At 44.2% G+C, this 21,955-nt stretch overlaps 1 protein-coding gene across 3 annotated transcripts in view; it reads left to right on the top strand.

Annotated features, from left to right (window-relative positions):
* kiaa0513 (KIAA0513 ortholog) overlaps positions 1–21,955 on the top strand; it is an 82,105-nt gene that overhangs the window by 12,109 nt on the left and 48,041 nt on the right. Inside the window, exon 1 of one of the 3 annotated variants that reach the window (XM_087995674.1) lies at positions 14,445–14,572. The exons of the other annotated variants lie outside the window; for them this stretch is intronic. The gene's annotated coding sequence lies outside the window, so the exon portion shown is untranslated. Of the gene's footprint in view, positions 1–14,444; positions 14,573–21,955 lie in introns of those variants that run through there. 3 annotated transcript variants of the gene reach the window in all.

Here is a 21,955-nt window from a genome sequence, read left to right on the forward strand (position 1 = left end):
CATGAGACTTCATGGGATCCAGACTCAATGTTGAGAACACCAAGGGCAAACATTCCCAACTGTGTACCACTGTGCTGCTACCTCTGGGAGCAGGATATATTCATGGATGGTGATAAAGGTATCTGGCACATTGCCTGTAAACTCTGATTCTGGGAGTATGACAATGTCAGGATGTTGCTGGACTAGTCTGAGACAGCTCTCCTCAGTTTGACACTATTCCCCAGATGTTAGTAAAGAGGAATTTGCACGGTCGATGCAGTTGTTTTTGCCGTTTTGTCTTTTCTGGAATCAAGGTCGATGCCAGGTGGTCTGTCTGGTTGTATCATCGCGATTGATACAATGAAGTAGCTAGCTAGGCTGTTTCAGAGGGTCGTTGAGAGGAAGAAAATCTCATAACATTTCAGATGTATTTCGATATATTTATGTGCAGTTGTAATGTCAAAGCATACAAGACTATGGCCAGGTGCTGGAATATGGGATTAGAATATGAGGTTGTTGTTTTTGACTGGCACAGAATTGGTGGGCCAAAGGGCCCTTTTCTGTTCTGTAGACCTCTATGACTGTCATTCTCTGGTTGGATTTAAAATGTGCCTGTATTACAGTTTCACCCTGAATTTTCAATCTGTCAGAAGCTGCAATGGTATCTTGTAACATATTGCAAATATATACCTTTGTAGGTATATATTTTGTTGCTGTGTAATGTGACAGACTGCTAACAGTCCCTAGTCGTTGTGAGAAAGTTGTTAAACAGCTTGATGTTTTTCTCCCCTGTTTGGGAATATTAGCAACATTAGATGAATGTAATTTAATTCTCGTAGGCACTACAGTAGATTACCTCAGGGAGCTGTTGAGTTTCCAATGACTTATAGCTACTGCTACTTGCTTTTGATATTGTGGAAATGATAGGAGATAGGTTTTAGAAGAAAAGTTGTGTGTTAGTCTATATTGTAAAGAATTTGGAGTGTAGGACCATAGGAACAGGAGTAGGCTATTCAGATCATCAAACCTGCTCATCATTCAGTATGATCATTGCTGAGCATCCACAGTATCCACATATTCTTTCACATCGTTAATCTCAAGTTTAAACATATTCAAGGACTGAGCTTCCACAGCCCTCAGGATTAGAAAATCCCAAAGATTTACCATCCTCTGACTAATGACTATAAAAAACAATTTCTTCATCTTGAATCTAAGTGTCAATTCCCTTGTTTTTAAATTGAGCCTCTGGTTCTAGACGACCGAATTAGGGGAAACAACTCTCCTGCGATCCCCTGTTTATCCCTTTAAGTACTTTGTACGTGTCAATGAGATCACCTCTCATTTTTTGAAACTCAAGGGTCTCTTCAGATTACATTTCCACCATTCCTGAAACAAGTCAGATGAACATTTAAGGCATCACGGCAGCACAGTGGTTAGCATTGCTGCCTCAAAACACCAGGGACAGGGTTTGATTCTAACTGTGGGCGACAATGTGGGGTTATTTGTACAAATGATTTGGATGTGAACATAGGAGGTATAGTTAGTAAGTTTGCAGATGACACCAAAATTGGAGGTGTAATGGACAGCAAAAAAGGTTACCTCAAATTACAATGGGATCTTAATCAGATGGACCAGTAGGTTGCGGAGTGGCGGATGGAGTTTAATTTAGATAAATGCATGGTGCTGCATTTTGGGAAAGCAAATCAGAGCAGGACTTATACACTTATGGTAAGGTCCTAGGGAGTGTTGCTGAACAAAGAGACCTTGGAGTGCAGGTTCATAGCTCCTTGAAAGTAGAGTTGCGGGAAGATAGGATAGTGAAGAAGGCGTTTGGTATGCTTTCCTTTATTGCTCACAGTATTGATTATAGGAGTTGGGAGGTCATGTTGTAGCTATACAGGACATTGGTTCGGCCACTTTTGGAATATTGCATGCAATTTTAGTCTGCTTCCTATCAGAAGGATGTTGTGAAACCTGAAAGGGTTCAGAAAAGATTTACAAGGATGTTGCAGGATTGGAGGATTTGAGGCTGAATAGGTTGGGGCTGTTTTCCCTGGAGTGTCGGAGGCTGAGGGGTGACCGTATAGAGTTTTATAAAACATGACGGACAAGCATAAAATAAATAGACAAAGTCTTTTCCATGGGGTGGGGGAGTCCAGAACTAGAGGGCATAGGTTTAGGTGAGAGGGGCCACCTGAACCGATCAGGTACCAATGTTCTAGCGAAGAGGATAAATAGGGTGATCAGTAGGACTTTAAACTTCTGAGTTGGGGGGAAGGGAAAGTGAAAGCGACAGGGAGTATGGAGTTAAATGGAAAGATAAGCAGCAGGATAGCATGTGTGCAGGCGGATTTAAACTTGAGGCAGACAAAAGGAAGGGAATGCAGCAAAAAGGAAGGATAACTTAGGACATCTTATGACTTCCAATATCTCTAATGATAAGAAAGTTAGCATTAAGGCACTTTACCTAAATGCTCATAGCATTCGTAACAAAGCAGATGAACTAATGGCACAGATCATCGTGAATGATTATGATGTGGTAGGCATCACAGAGACGTGGTTGCAGGGGGGTCAGGACTGGCAGTTAAACATCCAAGGATTTTCAACTTATCGAAAAGACAGGGAGGTGGGCAGAGGGGGCGGGGTTGCCTTGTTAGTTAAGAACAAAATTAAATCTATGGCACTGAATGATATAGCGTCGGATGATGTGGAGTTTGTGTGGGTGGAATTGAGGAACCACAAAGGCAAAAGAAAATCATGGGAGTTATGCACAGACCTCCTAACAGTGGTCAGGACCAGGGGCGCAACATGTACCGGGAAATAGAGAAGGCATGTCAGAAAGGCAAGGTCACGGTGATCATGGGAGACTTCGATATGCAGGTGGACTGGGTAAATAATGTTGCCAGTGGATCCAAAGAAAGGGAATTCATGGAATGCTTACAGGATAGCTTTTTGGAACAGCTTGTCATGGAGCCCACAAGGGAGCAGGCTATTCTGGACCTAGTGATTAGATTAGATTACTTACAGTGTGGAAACAGGCCCTTCGGCCCAACAAGTCCACACCGACCCGCCGAAGCATATACCACCCAGACCCATACTCCTACACTTACCCCTTCACCTAACACTACGGACAATTTAGCATGGTCAATTCACCTAACCTGCACATTTTTGGATTGTGGGAGGAAACCGGAGCACTCGGAGGAAACCCACGCAGACACGGGGAGAATGTGCAAACTCCACACAGAGAGTCGCCTGAGGCGGGAATTGAACCCGGGTCTCTGGCGCTGTGAGGCAGCAGTGCTAACCACTGTGCCACCGTGTCGCCCACTAGTGCTTTGTAATGAACAAGACTTTATAAAAAATCTTAAAGTAAGGGAACACTTAGGAAGCAACGATCATAATATGGTAGAGTTCAGTCTGCAGTTTGAAAGAGAGAAGGCAAAATCGGATGTAATGGTGTTACAGTTAAATAAAGGTAATTATGAGGGCATGAGAGAGGAACTGACGAAAATAGACTGGAAGCAGAGCCTAGCAGGGAAGACAGTAGAACAAAAATGGCAGGAGTTTGTGGGTATAATTGAGGACACTGTACAGAGGTTTATCCCCAAGAAAAGAAAGATTATCCAGGGAGGGATTAGACAGCCATGGCTGACAAAGGAAGTCAGGAAATGTATTAAAGAAAAAGAGAGAGCCTATAAAGTGGCCAAGAGCACTGGGAAATCAGAAGATTGGGAAGGCTACAAAAACAAACAGAGTATAACAAAGAGAGAAATAAGGAAGGGGAGGATCAAATATGAAGGTAGGCTAGCCAGTAATATTAGAAATGATAGTAAAAGTTTCTTTCAATACATAACGACAGGCAAAAGTAGACATTGGGCCACTTCAAACTGATGCTGGAAGCCTAGTGGTGGGAGATAAGGAAATAGCTGGAGAACTTAATAAGTACTTTGCGTCAATCTTCACAGTGGAAGACATGAGTAATATCCCAAAAATTAAAGTGAGTCAGGGGGCTGAGTTGAGTATGGTTGCCATTACAAAAGAGAAAGTGCTAGAAAAGCTAAAAGGTCATAAAATTAATAAATCTCCTGGCCCTGATGGGCTTCATCCTAGAGTTCTGAGGGAAGTGGCTGAGGAAATAGCGAAGGCGTTGGTTGAGATCTTTCAAAAGTCACTGGAGTCAGGGAAAGTCCCGGATGATTGGAAGATCGCTGTTGTAACTCCCTTGTTCAAGAAAGGATCAAGACAAAAGATGGAAAATTATAGGCCAATTAGCCTAACCTCGGTTGTTGGTAAAATTATAGAATCCATCATTAAGGATGAGGTTTCTAAATTCTTGGAAGAGCAGGGTCGGATTAGAACAAGTCAACATGGATTTAGTAAGGGGAGGTCATGCCTGACAAACCTGTTGGAGTTCTTTGAAGAGGTGACAAGCAGGTTAGACCGGGGAAACCCAGTGGATGTGGTCTACCTAGACTTCCAAAAGGCCTTTGATAAGGTGCCACACAGGAGGTTGCTGAGCAAGGTGAGGGCCCATGGTGTTCGAGGTGAGCTACTGGTATGGATTGAGGATTGGCTATCTGACAGAAGGCAGAGAGTTGGGATAAAAGGTTCTTTTATGGAATGGCAGCCGGTGACAAGCGGTGTCCCACAGGGTTCAGTGTTGGGGCCGCAGCTGTTCACATTATATATTAATGATCTGGATGAAGGGACTGGGGGCATTCTAGCGAAGTTTGCCAATGATACAAAGTTAGGTGGACAGGCAGGTAGTACTGAGGAAATGGGGAGGCTGAAGAAGGACCTAGACAGTTTGGAAGAGTGGTCCAGGAAATGGCTAATGGAATTCAATGTGTGCAAATGCGAGGTCTTGCACTTTAGAAAAAAGAATACAAGCATGGACTACTTTCTAAACGGTGAGAAAATTCATAAAGCCAAAGTACAGAGGGATCTGGGAGTGCTAGTCAAGGATTCTCTAAAGGTAAACATGCAGATTGAGTCCGTGATTAAGAAAGCGAATGCAATTTATCTCAAGAGGGTTGGAATATAAAAGCACCGTTGTGCTAATGAGACTTTATAAAGCTCTAGTTAGGCCCCATTTGGAGTACTGTGTCCAGTTTTGGTCCCCACACCTCAGGAAGGACATACTGGCACTGGAGCGTGTCCAGCGGAGATTCACACGGATGATCCCTGGAATGGTAGGTCTAACATATGAGGAACGGCTGAGGATCCTGGGATTGTATTCATTGGAGTTTAGAAGATTAAGGGGAGATCTAATAGAAACTTACAAGATAATACATGGCTTGGAAAGGGTGGACGCTAGGAAATTGTTTCCGTTAGACGAGGAGACTAGGACCCGTGGACACAGCCTTAGAATTAGAGGGGGTAAATTCAGAACAGAAATGCGGAGACATTTCTTCAGCCAGAGAGTGTTGGGCCTGTGGAATTCATTGCCACGGAGTGTTGTGGAGGCCGGGACGCTAAATGTGTTCGAGGCAGAGATTGATAAATTCTTGATGTCACAAGGAATTAAGGGCTACGGGGAGAATGTGGGTAAGTGGGGTTGAAATGCCCATCAGCCATGATTGAATGGCGGAGTGGACTCGATGGGCCTTACTTCCACTCCTATGTCTTATTGCCTTAAGTGTTGGCAAATGGGACTAGATTAGGTTAGGATATCTGGTCGGCATGGACGAGTCGGATCGAAGGATCTGTTTCTGTGCTGTACATCTCTGTGACTCTAAGAATTGAAGCAAGACTTTGTTAATTCCCTGTCCAAATCTTCTTCCAACGAGGCTAGTATTCTACTTAGTCAGCTTAATAGCTTTCTGTGTCTGCATGTTAGTCTTTGATGGCTTATTGACAGGGACATCGAGGTCCCTTTATAAATTACTCTCTCTAATCCCTTACCCTTCAAAGAATACTCTGTGCATTAGTTATTTCTACCAAAATGGATAATCTCACATTTTCCACATTATATTTCATCTGCCAAGTTCTTGGCCAATTAATAGTCTATCCAAATCTCCTTGAAGCCACTTTGTGTCTTCCGCACAGCACACAATTACACTAAGCTTTGTGTCATCCGCAAATTTGGAGATATTATATTTAGTCCCTATCTCCAAGTCATTGATATGCAAAGAAACATTTGGGACTGATTCTTGCAATGCACTGTAGTCTCAGCCTGCTAACGCCGGAGTGGCTCATTTATCTAGATTGTAACATTTCCCTACTATTATTGTAAAAACTAACAGGTCTGTAGAGCCTTATAAATTTGCTCTCCCCACCAGCCCGCCCCCACCTTTGAATTGGGTGACATTTGCACCCTTCCTTTGTGCAGCAAACATTCTGGAATCTATGAGATTGTGGAAGAAAATCATCAATGCATTCACTATCTCCATAGCTACATCCTTCAATACTTGGGACGTAGAATGTCAGGTTCCAGGGACTTATCCATTTTCAGGCCACTAATTTCCCTAAAGCACCACTAATTTCTGTAAAGCATCATTAAACTTTCCAAATCAGCTTTCTTACTCCTCCTCAAATCCTTCAACATCTCATGTTCACTCGTGCATTGGTTCTCTAGTTCTGCAAGATTTCTTGTATCATTTAGGTAACGACAAACACAAGGTAATTATTTAGCAAAAGCATTTTTCTCTTGACTGTTATAAATTCTGCTGACTCTGCCTGTATTGGACTCATATTTATCTTAAACAAACATCGCCATTTTATGTACCTATAGAAGGTGCTACGTTGTAAACTAAGAAAACATTAAAACATTAATATTTTATTCATATTTTTATCAGTTTCTTGGTCTTCCTTTTGCTGTGTTCTAAAATTCTCAGGTTACTAATACCTTCTGGCAACTTCATGGACCGTTTCTTTTAATCTTGTACAAACCTGAACTTTTGAGTTTTTGGACTTTGGAGCACTATATTGTTGTTAGACTGTGTAGTCAATAAGCCTTCAAAAACTATCCATTGCCTCTGTAGTCTCATGCTTTTTAATGTATTGTTCCAGTTCACCTCAGCCTATTTGGCCCTCATGCCTTCATAATTTCCTTTGTTGAAATTTAACATCCTGACTTCAGATTGAATTACTCACTTCAAATATAATGTAAACATCTGTCATATTGTGGTCCATAAGACATAGGAGCGGAAGTAAGGCCGTTCGGCCCATCGAGTCCACTCCGCCATTCAATCATGGCTGATGGGCATTTCAACCCCTCTTACCCGCATTCTCCCCGTAGCCCTTAATTCCTTGTGTCATCAAGAATTTATCAATTTCTGCCTTGAAGACATTTAGCGTCCCGGCCTCCACTGCACTCTGCGGCAATGAATTCCACAGACCCACCACTCTCTGGCTGAAGAAATGTCTCCGCATTTCTGTTCTGAATTTACCCCCTCTAATTCTAAGGCTGTGTCCACGGGTCCTAGTCTCCTCGCCTAACGGAAACAATTTCCGAGCGTCCACCCTTTCCAAGCCATGTATTATCTTGTAAGTTTCTATTGGATCTCCCCTTAATCTTCTAAACTCCAATGAATACAATCCCAGGATCCTCAGCCGTTCCTCATATGTTAGACCTACCATTCCAGGGATCATCCGTGTGAATCTCCGCTGGACACGCTCCAGTGCCAGTATGTCCTTCCTGAGGTGTGGGGACCAAACCTGGACACAGTACTCCAAATGGGGCCTAACCAGAGCTTTATAACGTCTCATTAGCACAACGGTGCTTTTATATTCCAACCCTCTTGAGATAATTGACAACATTGCATTCGCTTTCTTAATCATGGACTCAACCTGCATGTTTACCTTTAGAGAATTCTCAACTAGCACCCCCAGATCCCTCTGTACTTTGGCTTTACGAATATTCTCACCATTTAGAAAGTAGTCCATGCTTGTATTCTTTTTTCCAAAGTGCAAGACCTCACATTTGCACACATTGAATTCTATCAGTCATTTCCTGGACCACTCTTCCAAACTCTCTAGATCCTTCTGCAGCCTCCCCACTTCCTCAGTACTACCTGCCTGTCCACCTAACTTTGTATCATTGGCAAACTTCGCTAGAATGCCCCCAGTCCCTTCATCCAGATCATTAATATATAATGTGACCAGCTGCGGCCCCAACACTGAACCCTGTGGGACACCGCTTGTCACTGGCTGCCATTCCGAAAAAGAACCTTTTATCCCAACTCTCTGCCTTCTGTCAGACAGCCAATCCTCAATCCATACCAGTAGCTCATCTCGAACACCATGGGCCCTCACCTTGCTAAGCAGCCTCCTGTGTGGCACCTTATCAGAGGCCTTTTGGAAGTCTAGGTAGACCACATCCACTGGGTTTCCCCGGTCTAACCTACTTGTCACCTCTTCAAAGAACTCCAATATGGTTGTCAGGCCTTAAGGTTTTCTTACAGCAAGATTATTAATTATTCCTTTTACATCACATAGCATTTGATCTACAGTAGCCTATACTGTAGTCAGTTCCTTGACAAATTGCTCTAGAAAGTCATCTCCAAAACATTGCAGATTCCCAGTTCCAGTACAGATTTGAATGTCTCAGTAATGTGATATCCTCCCTCTGACATCAGTGCCCCAGTACGTCCTTAATCAATCAGTCCTCCTATTCCTATGCTCACTGCAAGTAATCCTGAGATCACTGTGTTTGAAGTCCTTTTTAACTTCTTAACCTCAAAATCAGCGTTCAGTACGTCATCCCTCTTCCTACCTAAGTTGTTGCTACCATTGTGAACCACAACCTCTGACTGTTCTTCATCTCTAGAACTTCTTTCAAATCACCTTCTTGAGATGAGGTTTTATATAATAAAAGGTGACGTCTCGCTCAGACAATGGTCAGACAAAGGTGTGAGGTTAGAGTCTGTCTGTACTCCCATCTTGAGTCAGAATGATTCTGTTTCCAAAGTAGGAATTTATAAGATGTTACATGGATTGACTGCCTGTAGATTTTGAGCAAAATAGAATGTATCTGCAATTAAAGTTCTGCAAATGCAAATTCATCTTGTAGACTTGTGTGTGTGTGTGTATGTATGTGTGTGTCACCTGCAGTGTGACATGAACCCAGGGTTCTAGTTGAGGGCATCCTTGCGGATACCGAACTTGGCTATCAGCCTCTGCTCAGCCATTGTTTGTTAGGTATCCCAAAGTCCACCTTGGAGATCGGTCACCCGAAGATCTGAGGCTGAATGTCCTTGACTGCTGAAGTGTTCCCTGACTGGGTGGGAACATCCCTGTCTGGCAATTGTTGCGTGGTGTCCATTTGTTCTTTGTTGTCGTGTCTGCTTGGTCACGCCAATGTGCCAAACCTCGGCATCATTGTCTATGTCATATGCTGCAGGGAATGTTGGCCGAATCACATGAGGACACCACCCACCATATACGCAGCAGATTGATTTGGCCAACATTATCTATCTCATACGCTGCAGGAAAGTCTTTTACGCAGAGGGTGGTAAATCTCTGGAATGTGTTGCTGGAAGAGGTGCTAGAAGTGGGTATAACAGCAATATGTAAGAGGCATCTTGACAGATAAATGAATAGGGAGGGAATAGAAGGACACTGACTGTGTAAAGGCAGAAGGTTTTTAGTTTAGAAAAGTATCACCTGATGGTGCAGGCCTCGTCTGCTAATGGGCTGATGCCGTGGGTTCTGCCACATCCAGAAAACTTCCTTGTTGTCTTTCCAGCTCATTAGCTTAGTCACTTTTGCTTTTGGTTTTGTTTTCCTGCAGTATCCTCCTGCAGGAGGCTGGGGCCCTGCATAACCCCATTCCCACTCCACCTCGGTGCCAGTGTCTGAAGACAAGCCAGGACCTGTTAGTTGACTGGGAACCAGGGGCTCTCGTAGGTTGATGACAAGCGTCAGAGGAGGTGCGGGACCTGCACAGTGTGATTATCTCCATCACAGTGGCAGCAGAAAAGGAGAACTTTGCCAGGACCTCAGGGACAATGTCAGATGGGGCTGACTGGATGAGCAGAGAGGGTGAAGTCCGCCAAGAGGGAAACATGAATTTTTGAAGCTGTTTCGGTTTCAGTAATATCAATTTTACGATTCGTAAAATTTATTCACTAATTTATTCATTAATTTATTATGTAATCCAAGATCACGCTGGAGCATGGTGACAATATACACTTTCCACTGTATCTAGCTACAAGTAACAATATTAAATAGATTAAATAAATCAAATCAACACTAATATACAAAAGGTCCATTCACAAGTCTAACAATACTGGAGAAAAATGCTGTTCTTGAATCTGTTGGTATGTTTATTCAAACTTTTATACCTCCTGCCTAATGGAAGAGTGTATAACCGGGGGTGGGAGGGATCTTTGATTATGTTGGCTGCTTCCCGGAGGCAATGGGAAGCATGGACAGAGTCAGTGGGAGGAAGGCTGGTTTGGTGACGGACTGGGCTGCAATCACAACTCTGTAATTTCTTGCAACCTTGCGCAGAGCAGTTGTCATACCAAGCTGTCATGCATCCGGATACGTAGACATGTTGATGTGGATGGATCAGGACAGATTGTCGGTGATCTTTACTCCAGGGAACCCGAAGCTGTCAACCATTTCCACCTCCGCGTTGTTGATAGAGACAGGGCCATGTCCTCCACTCCGTTTCTGGAATTTGATGTCCAGCTCCTTCATTTTGCTGTCATTGAGGGAGAGATTGTTGACCTTATGCCATGTCACTAAGCTCTCTATTTCATTCCTGAACTCTCTCGTGTTATTTGAGATCTGACTCACTATGGTGGTGTCATCACCAAATTTGTAAATGGATTTAGAGCTGAATTTGCCCACACAGTCATGAGTGGATAAGGAGTATAGTAAGGGGCTGAGTATGCAGCCTTGCAGGTCACTGGTGTTGAGAATTATTGTGGAGGAGGTATTGTCACCTATCTTGCTGATTGCTGTCTGTAGGTCAGGAAGTTGAGGATCCAGTTGTGGGGCGGGGAGCAGAGTCCTAGTTCTAGGGGAAATATTTACAGATTACAAACCAGCAGACAAGTAAGAAATTTTTCATGAAATAAATTAAGAACTAAGTAAATAAAATAGAAATACTGGACCAGGCGATATATTGTACCTGCATGATATGGGAGCTGATGGACCTCACCTGTAGTAAGTGTTGATTGCTTGAGGAACTCCAGCTCGGAGCTGATGAGCTGGAGTCTGAACTTTGAACACTGCAACACATCAAGGAGGGACAAAGTTTTCTGGACACTGTTTCAGGAGGCAGTCACATTTCTTAGATTAACTGCCTCAAATTCAGTCAGTGATCAGGGACAGGAGGGTGTGACTGTGAGGTCGGGCAACTGAGAGATCCAGGAGGAGTGCTGAATCTACCTCAAGGAGTAGCTTCAACCCGTGATCGTGTCTGACAGGTTTGAGATTCTAGCTCCCTGTGGACAAAAGCTGAGCTGTAAGGAGGATGAGCAAACTGACCATAGCACAGTAGTACAGGAAACAATTGAAGAGGAGGGAAGAAGGGAAAATATAGTTGAAAGTGGGGATAGTATAGTCAGGGGAATAGAGACTGCTATCTGTGACCAGGATTGAGAATCCCACAGACTGTTGCCTGCCTGGTGCCCAAGTTCTAGATATCTCATTTGGATTGCAAAGGAACTTGGAGTGAGACGGGAAAAATCCAGTTGTCGTGGCCCACATAGGTATCAACGATATAACAAAACACATGAATACTGCTCTAATGTAACTTTCCTATCTAATGTGAAGGACTGTGTATACGGTCAGTGGATGAGTAAATGGTGAAAGAAAAGGTGGGGTGTGGAGCTAACCTCACAAGTATCCAGACAGATCTGCGGGTAGCAAGCAGTGAGAACCACAGCAACATCTGTGAGCTCTGACAATATTTGGCTGTATTGCTCCAGAACTAGCTATACCTCTAGCCAAACTGTTCTAATATAACTACTAACTGGTACTTGCACGCCAATAATCTGCTCACTGATGTTCCGTTTGGGTGCTGCTTGGACCACTTGTCCTCAGAGCTTATTATAAAGATAATAGTTCTAATATGGACAAAAGAGATGAGGAGAGAAAAACTGTGCTTGACAAGAGAGCATTTGATATAGTGTGACGTCAAGAGACTGTAGCAATATTTGAAGACCAATAGAGATTGGGGAAAGCATTCCACTGGCTGGAGTCATACCTAGCTCGAAAGAAAATGGTGACAATTGTTGGCTTGTCATTCCGCTTTTTCAGACGGATCACAGAGGAAAACCAGGGAATTACAGACCAGTTAGCATAGCATCTGTGGTGGTGAAAGTATTGGAGTCTTTGATCAAGAATCATGTAACTGAACACCTCAAACATTTTCAGTCAATCAGGAAAAGCCAGCATGGAATCATGACTGGTAGTTTGTGCCTGACAAATCTCTCTAAATCTTTTGAAGTCATGACTAAGATAGTGGACTGGGGAATGTCTATGGATGTTGTTTAAGTTGACTCCCAAAGGCATTTGATAAAGTTTCACATAAGAGACTTTAACTAAGGTGGAGGCTCATGGAATTGAGAGCAATAGAGAGTGTCAAGCTCCTGGGAGTGGTAATCCACAACAAGCTTTCTTGGCCTTTTCATGTGGACACACTAGTTGCAAAGGCCAACAATGTCTCTTCCTCAGGCAGCTGAGGAAATTTGGCATGACAGTGGATACTCTTGCCAACTTTTATAGGTGCACCATCGAAAGCATTCTGTCTGATTGTATCACTACCTGGCATGGCAACTGTACCATTCAAGATCAGAGACGGTCACAGAGAGTGGTGAACTCGGCCTGGCCAATCACAATGGATTCTCCCACCTATAGAATCCATCTACCAGGCCCACTGTCAAGGAAAGGCCGCCAGCATTCTCAAAGATCCATCCCACCCTGGCAATGTTTTTCTACAACCTCTACCATCAGGGAGAAGGTACACGCACCAGCCGGTTTCGAAACAGTTTCTACCCGAATGTTGTTAAAATACTGAATGGACTCACAAACTCTTAATATTCGCCTTTACCTGTGTTTTTGTTTTGCTGTTTACCTATTATTTACTATCTATGCTACTTAACTCTGTGATCTGCCTGTTTTGCTCGCAAGACAAAGCTTTTCACTGTGCCTTGGTACATGTGACAATAAATTCAATTCAATTCATTTCAAAAATTATTGATGTGGCTAATGAATCTGTATTTGTCCATGTGGACTCCAATTAGAGGAAGCATTGTGGGAGGAAATGGCCCAGCATGTACTCTGGTGAGGGTCTTCAGTGGAGAAAGTGAGGACTGCAGATGCTGGAGACCCTCAGAGGTTAAAAATGTGTTGTTGGAAAAGCGCAGCAGGTCAGGCAGCATCAAAGGAGCAGGAGATTCAACTTTTCGGGCATAAGCCCTTCTTCAGGAATGAGGAGGGTGTGCCAAGCAGGCTAAGATAAAAGGTAAGGAGGAGGGACTTGGGGGAGGGGCGTTGGGAATGCAATAGGTGGAAGGAGGTTAAGGTGAGGATGATAGGCCAGAGAGGGGTTGGGGGCGGAGAGGTCGGGAAGAAGATTGCAGGTCAAGAAGGCGGTGCTGAATCCGAGGGTTGGGACTGAGATGTAACCCTCTTCGCTGTCCACTACACCTCCAATTTTGGTGTCATCTGCAAACTTACTAACTATACCTCTTATGCTAGCATCCAAATCAGGTTTCAAGGACTTCCTGATGAAGTTCCTCTGTTTGTACCACTTGTGTGAAATCCATATGGACTATATCTTCCGCCCTGCCCTCATCAGCCTGCTTGGTCACTTCATTAAAGAACTCTAACAAGTTTGTGAGGCATGTTCTCCCACTCACAAAGCCATGCTGACTGCCCCAAATCAAACCCTGTCTTTCCAAATACATGCATGTCCCATGCCTCAGAATCTTCTCAAGTAACTTACTACCACAGATGTTAGGCTTACTAGTCTATAGTTCCCAGGCTTTTCCTTGCAACCCTGTTTGAATAACGGCACAACATTCGCTACCCTCTAGTCTTCCAGGACCTCACCCGTGGCGAATGATGATGTAGATATATCAGATGTAGTGTTAAAGAGAAGTGTTTATTTAAAAGTTTTTCTTTTGTGGAGAGTAAGTCCAACATAATTTCTGTGGGAATCTATGCACGAAGGAAGCTGGGTTTTTTTCATCAGTACGATAGCAGTATTGTACTTTGCCCAACCCTTTGCTGACCAGAGTTTATCCTTACTTATAATGCAGTCACACATCAGAGGGATTGCAGTTCTTAAAAGATGTTTGAAGCTTTTAAAAACATTGTCCTTGGAACCATGAGGCTCAGAAAAGGTTCATTAAGTAATACAAACTCTTTGTTAGGATAGATTAGTGACCTTCCTTCCCCCAACCTTTCCCAACCTTGTAATTTCGTCAGACTCCTCCCATTCTAAAAGCAAGAGACTTGTTCGCCACGAAGTTCATTCGAGTTGTTCGGATTTTGAGAAGAATCTTTGATGTGAAACAGTGTGTGTAGCAAGAGAAGAACTGCGGAACTCCAGGTCCAGCCTGCACACTGAGGCATAACTATCATTTAACTTCTGTGAGGACTCTGCTGAAGTTATTCTTTATTATGTAGGGTGTGTATTTTATCCTGTTTATTGTTCTGTTTGTAAATTTGCGCCTCATCGTCTGTGTAACATTGCTGGGTTGTAGTGTGCACAGTTATCAAAAATCATAGATAGGATTGAGAAAGTTGTTGAAAGTTGGTAATTTTGGAGCTGCCAGTGGGTAAGAAACTGCTCAGCTGCTTCACTCTATCGTATAATGCAGCAAATCACTGGGTTTTCAGTACATTTTTTTCCCACCCTCTTTGCCTCCCTCGACAATAGTTTCATAGTAGCCTTTCACTTCCTTGTCCTCATCCCAGGTCTCTTGCCCACACGGTGTAATTCTGTTGGTTGATTATTTGACTGAAATGAATCTCGAGGGGCCTTCCAACCAGGCCAGTTCAAACCAATTATCACCTTTTATCCAATGCACAAAATGGGATGCCATTCAGCATCTCCAGTCTGTTCTGCTGTTTGTGAGAACATAACTGGTCTATGCTTCAACTTCATTTACCTATCTTTTTTTTCCTGTCACTTGATAACCTTTTGTAGCAAAGATCTCTGACCGGGAACCTCTGACCAACAACTTATTTCCAGCAAGGCTCCAGTTGATCTTGATAAGAAAGGGAGGTTTAGCAGATTTTGTCCTCATTAACTCTGGCATTGGAGTAAGCTGTTGCTGCCATTTCTCCCATCAGTGAACTGTGTACAGATTTGTGTTACAACCTAGGGAATTTGTGATCTCTACATTTCAACAGGACACTAAAGAAATGTACTGCAGTCACTCATCAAGGCTGCTTCAACTTCTAAACTCAATCTCTAACATCAACAGTAGATGCATGGGAGCACTATCATCTTACAAGTTTCCCTCTGAGTCTCGCACCATCATGAATTGCGAATGTATCATTCCTTCAGTGTCACTGTGTCAAAATCCTGGCACTCCCTCCCTCACAGCAATTTATATGCCTCTAGGCTGCAGCGGTTCAAGAAGGCAACTCACCTTCTCAAAGGCAATGAGAGAGGGCAGTAAATTCTGGCCCAGCTAGCAATGGCCACATCACATGAATAAAAAAAAGCCTTGGAGAGCTTTGCAAATACAAACAAGATTGTTCAAGTTTAGCATTAACATTTCATTTTAGTATCATAGAAGTAATCTGCAGATGACAAGTTTTGTGTTAGGTCTTGGTCGTTTGTCTGTGTCTGTTTTGCTGGTGTTAGAATTTGTCCTTCATTAAGGAGATTATCTTCTGATGTTTGTTGGTCTCTGGAAAACTCAGCTGAATTTTTTAAAAGCCTTTTAGAACAAAACTGTTGTGAAAATGCTGAGGAATGATGAGTGTATAATGCTGGCTGAGAACATATTGGTGAAATGATCAGGTATTTGAAAGTATTTTACAGTGGTGAAGGCATTTTCTTGGGTTGTTCCAGTCTATGTTAGCTCTTTGGTACTGCAGATTTTCACTGACTAATTTCAGTGTTTGTCAGTGTTGTTCCTTCTGGTTTTCCTGCAATGCTTTTAACATAATAGCAATGTTGTACAGCATGGAACAGTTTTGTTTATATAGGAGGTTAGTTGCTCCTTGCGTACTTGTTTGAGGACAGGCTGTGCTTTTGACTGAGCTCTATCCATTATCACTAATTAGTTTTCTTTCAAGGTCAGGTTATGTGGAACAGCCAGACCGCAGGCTGAAAGACTTTACTTTCAGTACTGCTTGCTGGAGCCAATCTAATTTAATGGGCGGTGGGGAGAAGGCAAATTAACCTCTCTCTCTGTTTGCGTTGCTGCCAGTTATCAACGTGAGCTGTGAGAGTTTGTTCACGTGGAAAAGTCCTTCTTTGGCAAGCTGATTCTCACTAATGAATTTCTATCTCAGGGAGAGAAAACTTGCATTGGCCCTCAGCCTCAGTTTTGTTTCTGCACCTTGCATTTTGTTTCTGCTTTCCAGAGATTTCTCTTAGTCACAGTGCGGGTGGCACAGTGACTCAGTGGTTAGCACTGCTGCCTCACAATGTCAGGACTGACTATATGTGGAGGCAGCGTGTTCTCCCCATGTCTCCATGGGTTTGCTTTGGGTGCTCTGGTTTCTTCCTACAAACCAAAGATGTGCATATTAGGTGGATTAGCCATGATAAATGTAGGATTACTGGGATAGAGTGAGGGCTGGGATCTGGGTGGGATGTACTTCAGAGGATGGGTGCAGGTTCAATGGGCTGATTGGCCTCATTCAGCACTGCAAGGATTCTGTGATTCTATAGTCATGGAGGTGTACAAAACAGAAAAAGGCCCTTTGGTCCATTGAGCCTGTGCTTGTCAAAAACAACCACCTAACTATTCTAACCCCATTTTCCAGCATTTGGCCCATAGTTTTGTGTGCTGTGCCAGTCACTTGGGAAACGTTGTTCAAGCAAATTTCAGAACTCTCCGCGAGATTACAGGTCCCATTAACTTATTGATGTTAAAGAAAAACAATGTTAATTGGGACTTTAAATGAGGACTTGCATCTGGGACAATAAAAGCTAGCTAGCCAGCCAACAATGCCAAAGTCCCACATGTAATAAACTTTTAAAAAGTGTTTTTCAACTGGAGAAGTGCATTAGGAACTGATTCTGCTGAATGCCACCACTGCATGTTCATGCACTGAATGCAAAGCACAGCAATACTCTGGGAGGACAAATCTGAAAGAGGTGCTGTAGGCAGTTGTATTTCAAAACCAAACTTCTTCAATAGCAAGGTAGCATTTTGAACCCATAGTTGATTGAGAAATTTTAAATCTTTCTGCTTAGCACTGTTGCCTCACAGCGCCAGGGACATGGGCTCGATTCCACCCTCAGGCGACTGTCTGTGTGGAGTTTGCACGTTTTTACCATGTTGGCGTGGGTTTTCTCTGGGTGCTCTGGTTTCCTTCCACATTCCAAAGCTGTGTAGTCAGGTGGATTAGCCATGGGAAATGCAGAGTTACAGTGCTCGGGTAGGGCAATGGGTTTGGGTGGGATGATCTTCAACGGGTTAGTGTGGACTCAATGGGCCAAATAGCCTGCTTCCACATTGTAGGGATTCTATGAATATACCTGCTATAATTATGCATCTGGAATTGTATTCTGCAACCAAACGTAGATTTTCCAACATGAACATAGAACATTACAGCGCAGTACAGGCCCTTTGGCCCTCGATGTTGCGTCGACCTGTCATACCAATCTGAAGCCCATCTAACCTACACTATTCCATGTACGCCCATATGTTTGTCCAAAGACGACTTAAATGTACTTATTGGTGAATCTACTACCATTGCAGGCAAAGCATTCCATGCCCTTACTACTCTCTGAGTAAAGAAACTACCTCTGACATCTGCCCTATATCTATCACCCCTCAATTTAAAGCTATGCCCCCTCATGCTCGCCGTCACCATACTTGGAAAAAGGCTCTCCCTGTCCACCCTATCTAACCCTCTGATTATCTTATATGTCTCTATTAAGTTACCTCTCAACCTTCTTCTCTCTAACGAAAACAGCCTCAAGTCCCTCAGCCTTTCCTCGTAAGACCTTCCCTCCATACCAGGCAACATCCTAGTAAATCTCCTCTGCACCCTTTCCAAAGCTTCCACATCCTTATAATGCGGTGACCAGACCTGTACACAATACTCCAAGTGCAGCTGTAGCATAACCTCATGGTTCCAGAATTGATCCCTCTATTAATAAAAGCTAAAACACTGTCTGCCTTCTTAACAACCCTGTCAACCTGGGTGGCAACTTTCAAGGATCTGTGTACATGTACACCGAGATCTCTCTGCTCATCTAGACTACCAAGAAACTTACCATTATCCCAGTACTTTGCATTCCGGTTACTCCGACCAAAGTGAATCACCTTACACTTGTCTGCATTAAACTCCATTTGCCACCTCACAGCCCAGTTCTGCAGCTTATCTCCGTCACTATCCACAACTCCACCGACCTTAGTGTCGTCTGCAAATTTACTAACCCACCCTTCTACGCCCTCATCCAGGTCATTTATAAAAATGACGAACAGCAGTGGACCCAATACTGACCCTTGCAGTACACCACTGGTAACTGGACTCCAGGATGAACATTTCCCATTAGCCACCACCCTCTGTCTTCTTTCAGCAAGCCAATTACTGATCAAACTACTACATCTCCCACAATCCCATTCCTCTGCATTTTGTACAATAGCCTACTGTGGGGAACCTTATCGAACGCCTTGCTGAAATCCATATACACCAATCAACCGGTTTACTCTCATCTACCTGTTTGGTCACCTTCTCAAAGAACTCAGTAAGGTTTGTGAGGCACAACCTACCCTTCACAAAACCGTGCTGACTATCCCTAATCAAATTATTATTTTCTAGATGATTATAAATCCTATTTCTTATAACCTTTTTCAACACTTTACCAACAACTGAAGTAAGGCTCACTGGTCTATAATTACCAGGGTTGTCTCTACTCCCCTTCTTGAACAGGGCAACCACATTTGCTATCCTCCAGTCTTCTGGCACTCTTCCTGTAGACAATGACGATTTAAAGATCAATGCCAAAGGCTCGGCAATCTCCTCCCTGGCTTCCCAGAGGATCCTGGGATAAATTCCATCCGGCCCAGGGGACTTATCTATTTTCACACTCTGCAGGATTTCTAATACTTCTTCCTTGTGAACCTCAATCCCACCTGAAGAAGGGCTTATGCCCGAAACGTCGATTCTCCTGTTCCCTGGATGCTGCCTGACCTGCTGCGCTTTTCCAGCAACACATTTTCAGCTCAATCCCACCTAGTCTAGTAGCCTGTATCTCAGTAATCTCCTCGACAACATTGCCATTTTCTAGAGTGAATACTGTTGAAAAGTATTCATTTAGTGCTTCCCCTATCTCCTCTGACTCCACACACAACTCGCCACGACTATCCTTGATTGGCCCTATCTTACTCTCGTCATTCTTTTATTCCTTAACTTCTCATGTCTCCTCCTGGCTCTTCTGAGCTCTCTCTTTAGGTCTTTCCTGCCTACCTTGTAACCCTCAACCGCCCTAACTGAGCCTTCACATCTCATCCTAACATAAGCCTTCTTCTTCCTCTTGACCAGAGATTCCACTTCCTTTGTAAACCACGGCTCCCGCGCTCTACAGCTTCCTCCCTGCCTGACAGGTACATACTTATCTAGGACACACAGGAGCTTTTCCTTGAATAAGCTCCACATTTCTAATGTGCCCATCCCCTGTAGTTTCCTTCCCCATCCTATGCTTCCTAAATCTTGCCTAATCGCATCGTACTTGCCTTCCCCCCAGCTGTAACTCTTGCCCAGTGGTATACACCTATCCCTTTCTCTCACTAAAGTAAACATAACAGAATTGTGATCACTATCACCAAAGTGCTCACCTACTTCCAAGTCTAACACCTGGCCGGGCTCATTACCCAGTACTAAATCTAATGTGGCTTCGCCCCTTGTTGGCCTGTCTACATACTGTGTCAGGAAGCCCTCCTGCACACACTGGGCAAAAACTGACCCATCTATAGTACAGGTACTATAGTGTTCCCAGTCAATATTTGGAAAGTTGAAGTCCCCCATGACAGCTATCCTGTCTCTCTCACTCCTATCGAGAATCATCTTTGCTATCCTTCCCTCTACATCTCTGGAACTATTCGGAGGCCTATAGAAAACTCCCAACAGGGTGACCTCTCCTTTCCTGTTTCTAATCTCAGCTCATACTACCTCAGTTGACGAGTCCCCAAACATCCTTTCTGCAACTGTAATACTGTCCTTGACTAGCAATGCCACACCTCCCCCTCTTTTACCATCTTGTCTGTGTGTCTACAGTACTTATTACCTTTCATTGTGTGTCTACGGTCAAAGTTTTGTCTCTGTAGCTCATCACTTTAGAAAACCAATTAGTGATTCCTAGGACTGAACATTGGTGAGTGTAATTCAATCACCAGCAAGCTTTAGCTTTGAAAACAGCGAGTATCACTGACTGAAGTTTTGAGAGTTGGCAAATGTAACACTGCTTTTCAAGAGAGGGAGAGCAAATAGGAGAGTTAGAGAATTGCATCATTCTGGGAGTTGTGCAAGAGCTAAACTTAATAGTTAAAAATGGACAAAACGTGGCCCACGTATGTAGCACTTTACCAGATGCTCTCTGGCGACTCAAGGATAGTAGCGTTGTTTGATTCATCCCCTTACTTTCTCTTTAAGAGCTGCAGAAATCTGCATTTAGGGCAAGACACAATATTTACAAAGATTTTGTTGGATAAACAATATGAAAATCACTGGGGGCGAAACCTCCTCCCATCCTGCCCCCTGTAAAAACGCCATCCCATTCTCCCAATTCCTTCGACTCCGCTGCATCTGCTCCCAGGAGGACCAGTTCCAAAAACTCACAACCCAGATGGCCTCCTTCTTCAAGGACCGCAATTTCCCCCCCAACGTGGTCGACGATGCCCTCCACCGCATCTCTTCCACTTCCCGCTCCTCCGCCCTTGAGCCCCGCCCCTCCAACCGCCACCAGGACAGAACCCCACTGGTCCTCACCTACCACCCCACCAATCTCCATGTTCAGCGCATCATCCGCCGTCATTTCCGCCACCTCCAAACGGACCCCACCACCAAGGATATATTTTCCTCCCCTCCCCTATCAGCATTCCGTAAAGACCACTCCCTCCGTGACTCCCTCGTCAGGTCCACACCCCCCACCAACCCAACCTCCACTCCCGGCACCTTCCCCTGCAACCGCAGGAGGTGCAAGACTTGCGCCCACACCTCCCCCCTCACCACCCTCCAAGGCCCCAAAGGAAGCTTCCATATCCGCCACAGATTCACCTGCACCTCCACACACATCATCTATTGCATCCTCTGCACCCGATGTGGCCTCCTCTATATTGGGGAGACAGGCCGGCTACTTGCGGAGCGTTTCAGAGAACACCTCTGGGACACCCGGACCAACCAACCCAACCACCCTGTGGCTCAACATTTCAATTCCCCCTTCCCACTCCACCAAGGATATGCAGGTCTTTGGACTCCTCCATCGCCAGACCACAACAAAATGACGGTTGGAGGAAGAGCGCCTCATCTTCCGCCTAGGAACCCTCCAACCACAAGGGATGAACTCGGATTTCACCAGTTTCCTCATTTCCCCTCCCCCCACCTTGTCTCAGTCTAATCCATCGAATTCAGCACCGCCTTCCTAACCTGCAATCTTCTTCCCGACCTCTCCGCCCCCACCCCAGTCTGACCTATCACCCTCACCTTGACCTCTTTCCACCTATCACATTTCCGACGCCCCTCCCCCAAATCCCTCCTCCATACCTTTTATCTTAGCCTGCTGGACAAACTTTCCTCATTCCTGAAGAAGGGCTTATGCCCGAAACGTCGATTCTCCTGTTCCCTGAATGCTGCCTGACCTGCTGCGCTTTTCCAG

The sequence above is a fragment of the Chiloscyllium plagiosum genome, unplaced genomic scaffold (assembly GCF_037043375.1).
Source record: "Chiloscyllium plagiosum isolate Xiang-an unplaced genomic scaffold, Cpla_swu_hap1 HiC_scaffold_17, whole genome shotgun sequence".
Taxonomy (NCBI): Eukaryota; Metazoa; Chordata; class Chondrichthyes; order Orectolobiformes; family Hemiscylliidae; genus Chiloscyllium; species Chiloscyllium plagiosum.